At 39.5% G+C, this 12613-nt stretch overlaps 1 long non-coding RNA gene across 1 annotated transcript in view; it reads left to right on the plus strand.

The window, feature by feature from the left end:
* LOC138421855 (uncharacterized) overlaps positions 1-11940 on the plus strand; it is a 105249-nt gene extending 93309 nt beyond the window's left edge. Inside the window, exon 2 of the long non-coding RNA XR_011249655.1 lies at positions 11490-11940. This is a non-coding gene — a long non-coding RNA (uncharacterized lncRNA). The remainder of the gene's footprint in view (positions 1-11489) is intronic.
* The last annotated feature ends 673 nt before the right edge of the window (positions 11941-12613 follow it).

A 12613-nucleotide genomic window follows, 5' to 3' on the forward strand; every position in this document is an offset into this window, starting at 1 on the left:
AGGAAAAACAGACTTAAGAATGAGAAATATTATAGTTGCCTTCTAAAGCAATTTTTTAAAAATAAAAATTATTTTTGCCTTCATTTATTCCATTTACAATGCTGTTCATCTCTTAGTGTAGATTCAAATTTCTGTTTGATATTTTACATCTTCTACCATAAGAACTTCCTTTAACATATCGTGTAGTGAAGAGCTAGCGGCAATGAATTAGTTGAGATTTTGTTTGCGTGAGAAGATCACTATTTCGTCCTTCCTCTTTGAAAACTCTTTTGTCTGGGTTTTAGAGTTCTGAATTGACAGGTTTTTCTTTTTCCTTTCAGCACTTTAAAGACATTACTGCATTGTCTTCTGGCTTGCATGGTTTCTAACGAAAAGTCTACTCTCATTTTATTTTTGTTCTTGTGTACTTAATGTGGCTTTTTCCCTCTAGCTGCCTTTGAGATTTTCTCTTCATTGTTATTGTTTTCAGCAGTTTGAATATCTTCCTTGATGTTTTCTGAACTTCTTGAATCTGTGATTTGGATTTTGTCATCAAGTTTATTAGACCATCTAACATTATTCTCTATCTCTTCGATGCTCTTTTTTATTTTTCCACTATTTTTCTTTGAGCTTTTGAGTTATTTCTATTGATTCATCTTCAAGGTCACTGATTTTTTTCAACTATGTGACATCTACTGATAGGCATGTGAAAGGCATTTTTAATCTCTGTGATTTTGTTTCTACTGTTTCATTTGATTATTTTCTTACACTTTTCATCTCTCCACTAATATTACCCATCTGACTTGTTGCTTTCACCTCTTCTATTACTGTCTTTGACATCTTAATCAGTGTTTTATATTTTCTTGCTACTCAATTTCTGCTTATCACATTTGTCTTTTTTCCTCTTTCTCCTCTTCACTGCTTTCTTTTAAGTATAATTTACAATTTTACTCTGTTTCCTTTATTGGAGTATTAACTGTAACTCTTTGTTATGTTAGCAATTGCAATAGGATTAACAGCACACTTAAATACTTAGTACAGTTTCCTCAAGTAACATTTTATGTTTCACATATAATAAAAAAAACTTTAGAGTAGTATATGTCCAGTTCTTACCTTCTGGCTTTAATCTACAGTTGCCACATTTATTTCTATATATATATCATAAATCCCACAAAATGTTATTATTACTTTTGCTTTAAATCAGTTCAGTTCAGTTCAGTCGCTCAGTCATGTCCGACTCTTTGTGACCCCATGAATCACAGCACGCCAGGCCTCCCTGTCCATCACCAACTCCCGGAGTTCACTCAGACTCACATCCATCGAGTCTGTTATGTCATCCAGCCATCTCATCCTCTGTCATCCCCTTCTCCTCCTGCCCCCAATCCCTCCCAGAATCAGACTCTTTTCCAATGAGTCAACTTTCTGCATGAGGTGGCCAAAGTACTGGAGTTTCAGCTTTAGCATCACTCCTTCCAAAGAAATCCCAGGGCTGATCTCCTTTAGAATGGATTGGTTGGATCTCCTTGCAGTCCAAGGGACTCTTAAGAGTCTTATCCAACACCACAGTTCAAAAGCATCAATACTTCGGTGCTCAGCCTTCTTGACAGGGCAGCTCTCACATCCACCACAGGAAAAACTGTGGACTTGACTAGACGGAACTTTGTTGGCAAAGTAATGTCTCTGTTTTTGAATATACTATCTAGGTTGGTCATAACTTTTCTTCCAAGGAGTAAGCGTCTTTTAATTTCATGGCTGCAATCACCATCTGCAGTGATTTTGGAGACCCCCCTCCAAAAAAAATAAAGCCTGATAATGTTTCCCCATCTATTTCCCATGAAGTGATGGGACCAGATGCCATGATCTTCATTTTCTGAATGTTGAGCTTTAAGCCAACTTTTTCACTCTCCTCTTTCACTTTCATCAAGAGGCTTTTTAGTTCCTCTTCACTTCCTGCCATAAGGGTGGTGTCATCTGCATATCTGAAGTTATTGCTCTTTTTCCCGGCAATCTTGATTCCAGCTTGTGTTTCTTCTGGTCCAGCATTTCTCACGATGTACTCTGCATATAAGTTAAATAAACACAGTGACAATATACAGCCTTGACGTACTCCTTTTCCTATTTGGAACCAGTCTATTGTTCCATGTTCAGTTCTAACTGTTGCTTCCTGACCTGCATACAGATTTCTCAAGAGGCAGGTCAGGTGGTCTGGTATTCTCATCTCTTTCTGAATTTTCCACAGTTTATTGTGATCCACACAGTCAAAGGCTTTGGCATCGTCAGTAAAGCAGAAATAGATGTTTTTCTGGAACTCTCTTGCTTTTTCCATGATCCAGCAGATGTTGACAATTTGATCTCTGGTTCCTCTGCCTTTTCTAAAACCAGCTTGAACATCAGGAAGTTCATGGTTCATGTATTGCTGAAGCCTGGCTTGGAGAATTTTGAGCATTACTTTACTAGCATGTGAGATGAGTGCAGTTGTGCGGTAGTTTGAGCATTCTTTGGCATTGCCTTTCTTTGGGATTGGAATGAAAACTGACCTTTTCCAGTCCTGTGGCCACTGCTGAGTTTTCCAAATTTCCTGGCATATTGAGTGCAGCACTTTCATAGCATCATCTTTCAGGATTTGAAATAGCTCAACTGGAATGCCATCACCTCCACTAGCTTTGTTTGTAGTGATGCTTTCTAAGGTCCACTTGACTTCACATTCCAGGATGTCTGGCTCTAGATGAGTGATCACACCATCATGATTATCTGGGTCATGAAGATCTTTTTTTGTACAGTTCTTCTGTGTATTCTTGCCACCTCTTCTTAATATCTTCTGCTTCTGTTAGGATCCTACCATTTCTGTCCTTTATCGAGCCCATCTTTGCATGACATGTTCCCTTGGCATCTCTAATTTTCTTGAAGAGATCTCTAGTCTTTCCCATTCTGTTGTTTTCCTCTATTTCTTTGCATTGATCACTGAAGAAGGCTTTCTTATCTCTTCTTGCTATTCTTTGGAACTCTGCATTCAGATGCTTATATCTTTCCTTTTCTCCTTTGTTTTTCACCTCTCTTCTTTACACAGCTATTTGTAAGGCCTCCCCAGACAGCCATTTTGCTTTTTTGCATTTCTTTTCCATGGGGATGGTCTTGATCCCTGTCTCCTGTACAATGTCATGAACCTCATTCCATAGTTCATCAGGCAATCTATCTATCAGATCTAGGCCCTTAAATCTATTTCTCACTTCCACTGTATAATCATAAGGGATTTGATTTAGGTCATACCTGAATGGTCTAGGGGTTTTCCCTACATTCTTCAATTTGAGTCTGAATTTGGTAATAAGGAGTTCATGATCTGAGCCACTAGTCTTGTTTTTGCTGACTATATAGAGCTTCTCCATCTTTGGCTGCAAAGAATATAATCAGTCTGATTCCGATGTTGACCATCTGGTGATGTCCATGTGTAGAGTCTTCTTTTGTGTTGTTGGAAGAGGGTGTTTGCTATGACCAGTGCATGCTCTTGGCAAAACTCTATTAGTTTTTGCCCTGCTTCATTCCGCATTCCAAGGCCAAATTTGCCTCTTACTCCAGGTGTTTGTTGACTTCCTACTTTTGCATTCCAGTACCCTATAATGAAAAGGACATCTTTTTGGGGTGTTAGTTTTAAAAGGTCTTGTAGGTCTTCATAGAACCATTCAACTTCAGTTTCTTCAGCATTACTGGTTAGGCATAGACTTGGATTACCATGATATTGAATGGTTTGCTTTGGAAATGAACAGAGATCATTCTGTTGTTTTTAAGATTGCATCCAAGTACTGCATTTCAGACTCTTTTGTTGACCATCATGGCTACTTCATTTTTTCTGAGTGATTCCTGCCTGCAGTAGTTTAAATCAGGGATTGGTAAACTAAGGCCAAGGGTCAAACCAGCCTCCCACCTGCAATGGTAAGTAAAGTTTCACTGTAACACACCTGTGCCAATTTATTTATATACCTTTGAATGGATGCTTTCATACTATAACAGCAGAGTTGAGTAGTTGCCACAGACTACACATCTCACGATGCCTAAAATATTTACTCCCTAACCCTTTCCAGAAAAGTTTTTCAATATGTGTTCTAAACAGCCAGTTATCTTAAAGATATTCTACTAGTAATAAATAAATCATATTTACCCATGTAGTTACCATTCTGATGCTTTTCATTCCTTTTGGCAGAAACATATTTCTATCTGATATTATTTTCCTTGTGAGTGAAAGATTTTCTTTAATGTTTCCTATACTGCAGGTCTGATGCTGAAGGATTTTTTTTCAGCTATTGTATATCAGAAAACTTTTCTTTATTTCACCTTCATTTTTAACACATTATTGACCTGAGATGTATTAATGCCACAGGTGTTAGTTTCTGCAAAAATCCCCTAGTCAATGATATGTTAAAAGATTTTGCTGGGTATAGAATTCTATGCTGACAATTTTTTTTAATACCTTAAAGATGTTCCACTATCTTCTCATTTGCATTGTTTTGATGAGATATATGTGTTTATCCTTATCTTTGTTACTAGAAACATATCATGACTTGACTTTTTTTTCACTGCTTTTAGGGTTTTCTTTTTATCATTGATTTTGAGCATTGGATTATGATATGCTTGAAACAGTTTTCTCATACATCTTATGTTCGAGGTTGCATGAGGTTCTTGGATCTGTGGGTATATAGTTTTTTTTGTCTTTTGTGTTTTTAGTTTGAAAGTTTTTCAGCCATTATTTCTTATATTTTTTTTCCTGTCTCTTCAAGGAGTCTAATTATATAAATGTTAGGCATTTGAAGTTGCCTACATCTCCTTTATTGTTCCCCAGAGATGAACCCAAGTCTTTCACATTGCAGATAGATTCTTTACCATCTTAGCCACCAGGGAAGCCCTAAACCACATCTCATTTATGTTCTCTTAATGAAGCAGGGCAAAGGCTAATAGAGTTTTGCCAAGAGAACACACTGGTCATCGCAACACCCTCTCCAACAACACAAGAGAAGACTCTACACATGGACATCAAGATGGTCAACACTGAAATCAGATTGATTATATTCTTTGCAGCCAAAGACGGAGAAGCTCTATACAGTCAGCAAAAACAAGACTGGGAGCTGACAGTGGCTCAGATCATGAACTCCTTGCCAAATTCAGACTGAAATTGAAGAAAGTATGGAAAACCACTAGACCATTCATGTATGACCTAAATCAAATCCCTTATGATTATACAGTGGAAGTGAGAAATAGATTTAAGGGCCTAGATCTGATAGATAGAGTACCTGATGAACTATGGAATGAGGTTCATGACACTGTACAGGAGACAGGGATCAAGACCATCCCCATGGAAAAGAAATGCAAAAAAGCAAAATGGCTGTCTGGGGAGGGCTTATAAATAGCTGTGAAAAGAATAGAAGTGAAAAGCAAAGGAGAAAAGGAAAGATATAATGCAGAGTTCCAAAAATAGCAAGGAGAGATTAGAAAGCCTTCTTCAGCGATCAGTGCAAAGGATAGAGGACAAGAACAGAATGGGAAAGACTAGAGATCTCTTCAAGAAAATTAGAGATACCAAGGGAACATTTCATGCAAAGATGGGCTCAATAAAGGACAGAAACGGTATGGACCTAACAGAAGCAGAAGATATTAAGAAGAGGTGGCAAGAATACACAGAAGAACTGTACAAAATAGATCTTCACAATCCAGATAATCACGATGGTGTGATCACTCACCTAGAGCCAGACATCCTGGAATGTGAAGTCAAGTGGACCTTAGAAAGCATCACTACAAACAAAGCCAGTGGAGGTGATGGCATTCCAGTTGAGCTTTTTCAAATCCTGAAAGATGATGCTGTGAAAGTGCTACACTCAATATGCCAGCAAATTTGGAAAACTCAGCAGTGGCCACAGGACTGGAAAAGGTCAGTTTTCATTCCAATCCCAAAGAAAGGCAATGCCAAAGAATGCTCAAACTACTGCACAATTGCACTCCTCTCACATGCTAGTATAGAAATCATGCTCAAAATTCTCCAAGCCAGGCTTTAGCAGTACTTGAACCATGAACTTCCAGATGTTGAAGCTGGTTTTAGAAAAGGCAGGGGAACCAGAGATCAAATTGCCAACATCTGCTGGATCATGGAAAAAGCAAGAGAGTTCCAGAAAAACATCTATTTCTGCTTTACTGACGATGCCAAAGCCTTTGACTGTGTGGATCACAATAAACTGTGGAAAATTCAGAAAGAGATGAGAATACCAGACCACCTGACCTGCCTCTTGAGAAATCTGTATGCAGGTCAGGAAGCAACAGTTAGAACTGAACATGGAACAATAGACTCGTTCCAGATAGGAAAAGGAGTATGTCAAGGCTGTATATTGTCACCGTGTTTATTTAACTTATATGCAGAGTACATCATGAGAAATGCTGGGCTGGAGGAAGCACAAGCTGGAATCATGATTGTCGGGAGAAATAGCAATAACTTCAGATATGCAGATGACACCACCCTTATGGCAGGAAGTGAAGAGGAACTAGAAAGCCTCTTGATGAAAGTGAAAGAGGAGAGTGAAAAGGTTGGCTTAAAGTTCAACATTCAGAAAATGAAGATCATGGCATCTGGTCCCATCACTTCATTGGAAATAGATGGGGAAACAGTGGAAACAGTGTCAGACTTTATTTTGGGGGGCTCCAAAATCACTGCAGATGGTGATTGCAGCCATGAAATTAAAGGCACTTACTCCTTGGAAGGAAAGTTATGACCAACCTAGATAACATATTGAAAAGCAGAGACATTATTTTGCCATCAAAGGTCCGTCTATTTCAGGCTATGTTTTTTCCTGTGGTCATGTATGGATATTAGAGTTGGACTGTGAAGGAAAGTGAGTGCCGAAGAATTGATGCTTTTGAACTGTGATGTTGGAGAAGATGCTTGAGAGTCCCTTAGACTGCAAAGAGATCCAGCCAGTCCATTCTAAAGGTGATCAGTCCAGGATATTCTTTGGAAGGAATGATGCTAAAGCTGAAACTCCGGTATTTGGCCACCTGATGCCAAAAGTTGACTCATTGGAAAAGACTCTGATGCTTGGAGGGACTGGGGGCAGGAGGAGAAGGGGGCGACAGAGGATGAGATGGCTGGATGGCACCACTGACTCGATGGAGGTGAGTCTGAGTGAATTCCAGGAGAAGGTGATGGACAGGGAGGCCTGTCATTCTGCAATACATGGGGTTGCAGAGTTGGACACGACTGAGTGACTGAACTGAACTGAATTCTTTATTTGTATGCTTTTTTTCTGTGCTTAATTTTGGATAGTTTCTATTGATATCTTCCAGTTTTCTTTAGCAGTGTCTAACTTGACTTCAATCATACTTAGTATATTTTTCATCTTTAAAAAATCATTGTGAGTCTTTTAATAAATATAATTTATATTTCTACCTAATGTTCTATCCGCCCTGCAGCTTTTTGGTCATATAGTATATAGATATAGTCACTATGTTAAGATTTTTTAAAATAATTTTATTATTGCTGTCAGTGCTGACTTGGTTTGGATTTATTATTTATTTCCTCATTATAAGTCAAACATTCCTGCTGCTTTGCATACTTGATAATTTGTTAGTCAGCATTTTAGGAATCAGTGAACTAAAATGGATCAGAATGGGTGAATTTAATTCAGAGGACCATTATATCTACTACGGTGGACAAGAATCCCTTAGGAGAAATGGAGTAGTCCTAATAGTCAACATCAGAGTCTGAAATGCAGTACTTAGGTGTGATCTCAAAACTGACAGAGATCTCGGTTCCTTTCCAAGGCAAACCATTCAGTATTGCAGTAATCTAAGTCTATGCCCTAACCCCTAATGCAGAAGAAGCTGAAGTTGAATGATTATATGAAGACCTACAAGACCTTCAAGAACTAACACCAAAAAATTGTGTCCTTTTCATCATAGGGGACTGGAATGCAAAAGTAGGAAGTCAAGAGATCCCTGAAATAACAGGCAAAATTAGCCTTGGAGTGCAAAATGAAGCAGGACAAAGGCTAACAGAGTTTTCCCAAGACAATGCACTGGTCATAGCAAACACCTTCTTCCAACAACATGAGAGAAGACTCTACACATGGACCTCACCAGATGGTCAATACCGAAATCAGATTGATTATATTCTTTGCAGCTGAAGATAGAGAAGCTCTACACAGTCAGCAAAAACAAGACCAGGAGCTGAGTGTGTCTCAGATCAAGAACTTGTTATTGCCAAATTCAGACTGAACTTGAAGAAAGTAGGTAAAACCACTAGACCATTCAGGTATGACCTAAATCAAATCCCTTGTGATTATACAGTAGAAGTGAGAAATAGATTCAAGGGATTAGATCTGATAGACAGAATGTCTGAAGAACTATGGATGGAGGTTCATGACATTGTACAGGTGGCAGTAATCAAGACCATCCCCAAGAAAAAGAATTGTAGAAAAGAAAAATGGTTGTCTGAGGAGGCCTTAAAAATAGCTGAGAAAAGAAGAGAATTAAAAGGCAAAGGAGGAAAGGAAAGATACACCCATCTGAATGCAGAGTTCGAAAGAATAGCAAGGAGAGATAAGAAAGCCTTCCTGAGATCAATGCAAAAAAATAGAGGAAAGCAATAGAATGGGATACACTAGAGATCTCTTCAAGAAAATTAGAGATATCAAGGGAAATTTTCATGCAAAGATGGGCTCAATAAAGGACAGAAATGGTAGGATCCTAACAGAAGCAGAAGATATTAAGAAGAGGTGGCAAGAATACACAGAAGAACTGTACAAAAAAGATCTTCCAGACCCAGATAACCATGATGGTGTGATCACTAACCTAGAGCCAGACATCCTGGAATGTGAAGTCAAACGGGCCTTAGGAAGCATCCTTATGAATAAAGCTAGTGGAGGTGATGGAATTCCAGCTGAGCTGTTTCACATCCTAAAAGATACTGCTGTTAAAGTGCACTCAGCATGCCAGGAAATTTGGAAAACTCAGCAGTGGCCACAGGACTGGAAAAGGTCAGTTTTCATTCCAATCCCAAAGAAAGGCAATGCCAAAGAAGGTTCAAACTACCACACAATTGCACTCATCTCACACACCAGCAAATTAATGCTCCAAATTCTCCAAGCCTGGCTTCAACAATACATGAACTGAGAAATTCCAGATGTTCAAGCTGAGTTTAGAAAAGGCAGAGGAACCAGAGATCAAATGGCCAACATCCATAGATGTTGGTATAGAACATCTATGTTACTAGAAAAAGCAAGAGAATTCCAGAAAAAAACATTTACTTCTGTTTCATTGACTACACCTAAGCCTTTGTGTGGATCACAACAAACTGTGGAAAATTCTTAAAGAAATCAGAATACCAGGCCACCTTACTTGCTGCCTGAGAAACCTGTATGCAGGTCAAGAGGCAACAGTGAGAACCGTACATGGAACAATGGACTGGTTCCAAATTGAGAAAGGAGTACATCAAGGCTGTATATTGTCACCTTGCTTATTTAGCTTGTGTGCACAGTACATCATGCAAAATGCTGGGCTGGATGAAGCACAAGCTGGAATCAAGATTGTGGGGAAAAATATCAATATCATTAGATATGGAGATGATACTACCCTAATGGCAGAAAGCAAAGAGGAACTAAAGAACCTCTTGATGAAAGTGAGAGAGGAGAGTGAAAAAGCTGGCTAAAAGTCAACATTTGGAAAACTAAGATCATGGTATCTGGTCCCATCAGTTCAGTTCAGTTCAGTTCAGTTGCTCAGTTGTGTCAGACTCTTTGCGACCCCATGAATCACAGCATGCCAGGCCTCCCTGTCCATCACCAACTCCCAGAGTTCACTCAGACTCATGTCCATCGAGTCGGTGATGCCATCCAGCCATGTCATCTTCTGTCATCCCCTTCTCTTCATGACCACAATCCCTCCCAGCATCTGCGTCTTTTCCAATAAGTCAACTCTTTGCATAAGGTGGCCAAAGTATTGGAGTTTCAGCTTTAGCATCAGTCCTTCCAATGAACACCCAGGACTGATCTCTTTTAGAATGGACTGTTTGGATCTCCTTGCAGTCAAGGGACTCTCAAGCATCTTCTCCAACATCACAGTTCAAAAGCATCAATTCTTCAGTGCTCAGCTTTCTTCACAGTCCAACTCTCACATCCATACATGACCACTGGAAAAACCATAGCCTTGACTAGATGGACCTTTGCTGGCAAAGTAATGTCTTTGCTTTTTAATACACCATCTAGGTTGGTCATAACTTTCCTTCCAAGGAGTAAGCATCTTTTAATTTCATGGCTGCAGTCACCATCTGCAGTGATTTTGGAGCCCAAGAAAATAAAGTCTGACACTGTTTGCACTGTTTCCCCATCTATTTCCCATGAAGTGATGGGACTAGCTGCCATGATCTTCGTTTTCTGAATGTTGAGCTGTAAGCCAACTTTTTCACTCTCCTCTTTCACTTTCATCAAGAGGCTTTTTAGTTCCTCTTCACTTCCTGCCATAAGGGTGGTGTCATCTGTATATCTGAGCTCATTGCTATTTCTCCTGGCAATCTTGATTCCAGCTTGTGCTTCTTCCAGCCCAGAGTTTCTCATGATGTACTCTGCATATAAGTTAAATAAGCAGGGTGACAATATACAGCCTTGATGTACTCCTTTTCCTATTTGGAACTAGTGTGTTGTTCCATGTCCAGTTCTAACCATTGCTTCCTGACCTGCATACAGGTTTCTCAAGAGGCAGGTCAGGTGGTCTGGTATTCTTATCTCTTTCTGAATTTTCCACAATTTATTGTGATCCACACAGTCAAAGGCTTTGGCATAGTCAATACAGCAGAAATAGATGTTTTTCTGGAACTCTCTTGCTTTTTCCATGATCCAGCAGATGTTGGCAATTTGATCTCTGGTTCCTCTGCCTTTTCTAAAACCAGCTTGAACATCAGGAAGTTCACGGTTCACATATTGCTGAAGCCTGGCTTGGAGAATTTTGAGCATTACTTTACTAGCGTGTGAAATGAGTGCATTGTGCAGTAGTTTGAACCTTCTTTGGCATTGCCTTTCTTTGGGATTGGAATGAAAACTGACCTTTTCCAGTCCTGTGGCCACTGCTGAGTTTTCCAAATTTTCTGGCATGCTGAGTGCAGCACTTTCACAGCATCATCTTTCAGGATTTGAAACAGCTCAACTGGAATGCCATCATCTCCACTAGCTTTGTTCATAGTGATGCTTTCTAAGGCCCACTTGACTTCACATTCCAGGATGTCTGGCTCTAGGTGAGTGATCAGACCATTGTGATTATCTGGGTCAATCACTTCATGGCAAGTAGATGGGGAAACAGTGGAAACAGTGTCAGACTATTTTTTCTTGGGCTCCAAAATCACTGCAGATGGTTCTACAGCCATGAAATTATAAGACACTTGCTCCATGGAAGAGAAGCTATGACAAACCTACATGGCATATTAAAAAGCAGAGATATCACTTTGCCTGCAAATGTCCATCTAATCAAAGCTATGTTTTTTCCAATAGTCATGTATGAATGTGAGAGTTGGACCATAAAGAAGTTGAGTGCTGAAGAATTGATGCTTTTGAACAGTGGTGTTGGAGAAGACTCTTGATAGTTCCTTGGACTGCAAGGAGATCCAACCAGTCAATCCTAAAGGAAATCAGTCCTGAATATTCATTTGAAGTACTGATCTGAAGCTAAAGCTCCAATACTTTGGTCACCTGATACGAACAACTGACTCATTTGAAAAGACCCTGATGGTGGGAAAGATAGAAGATGGGAGGAGAAGGGGATGATAGAGGATCAGATGGTTGGATGGCATCACTGTATTATGAATATGAGTTTGAACAAACTCCAGAATTTGGTGATGGACTGGGAAACCTGGCGTGCTACAGTCCGTGGTGTCACAGACAGACAACTTAGTGACTGAACTGAACTGAAGTTTTTACTATATATTAAAGATTGTGAGTTTTATTTTTTGGCTGCTATATATTTTTGTGTTCCTATAGATATTCTAGAGTTTTATTTTTGGATATGGTTAAAGTAGGGCTCCCAGGTGGTATTAATGGTTAAGAACCCAGCTGCCAGTGCAGGAGACATAAGGGACATGGATTGAATCCCTGGGTTGGGAAGATCCCTTGGAGGAGGCCATGACACCCACTCCCGTATTCTTGCCTGGAGAATCCCATGGACAGAGGAGCTAGTTGGGTAACAGATCATGGGGTCACAAAGTGTCAGATACAACTGAAGCAATTGAGAACAAGGTTAAGTAACTTGAAAACAGTTTAATCCTTTTGGGTCTTGCTTTTAAACAAATCAACCAGATTTCCAGTTTCAAGAGTGGGGATCCACAATTATCTGCTTTCCCTTCATGCTGAGTGAGGACTTTCTTTTCATTATTCTTGTGCTGATATCTCTTAGTTTAGAAAGAGATACCTCAATCTTGGGATCACAAAATGCCCTTTAGATTCTCTAGAACGTATTTTCTTGGATGTTCTATATCAATACCTTCTTTATTCACAAGTTCCCACAGTCAGGTTTCACAGTGGCTGGAGAGGAGTATGCAAAGATGAAATGTGCTGTTATGAAACCCTCCTGATGGTTGAGACATATGAGCTACTTTAGAGGCTTAATGGTCTGTCCTGGT

Source organism: Ovis canadensis, chromosome 16 (genome assembly GCF_042477335.2).
Source record: "Ovis canadensis isolate MfBH-ARS-UI-01 breed Bighorn chromosome 16, ARS-UI_OviCan_v2, whole genome shotgun sequence".
NCBI lineage: Eukaryota > Metazoa > Chordata > Mammalia > Artiodactyla > Bovidae > Ovis > Ovis canadensis.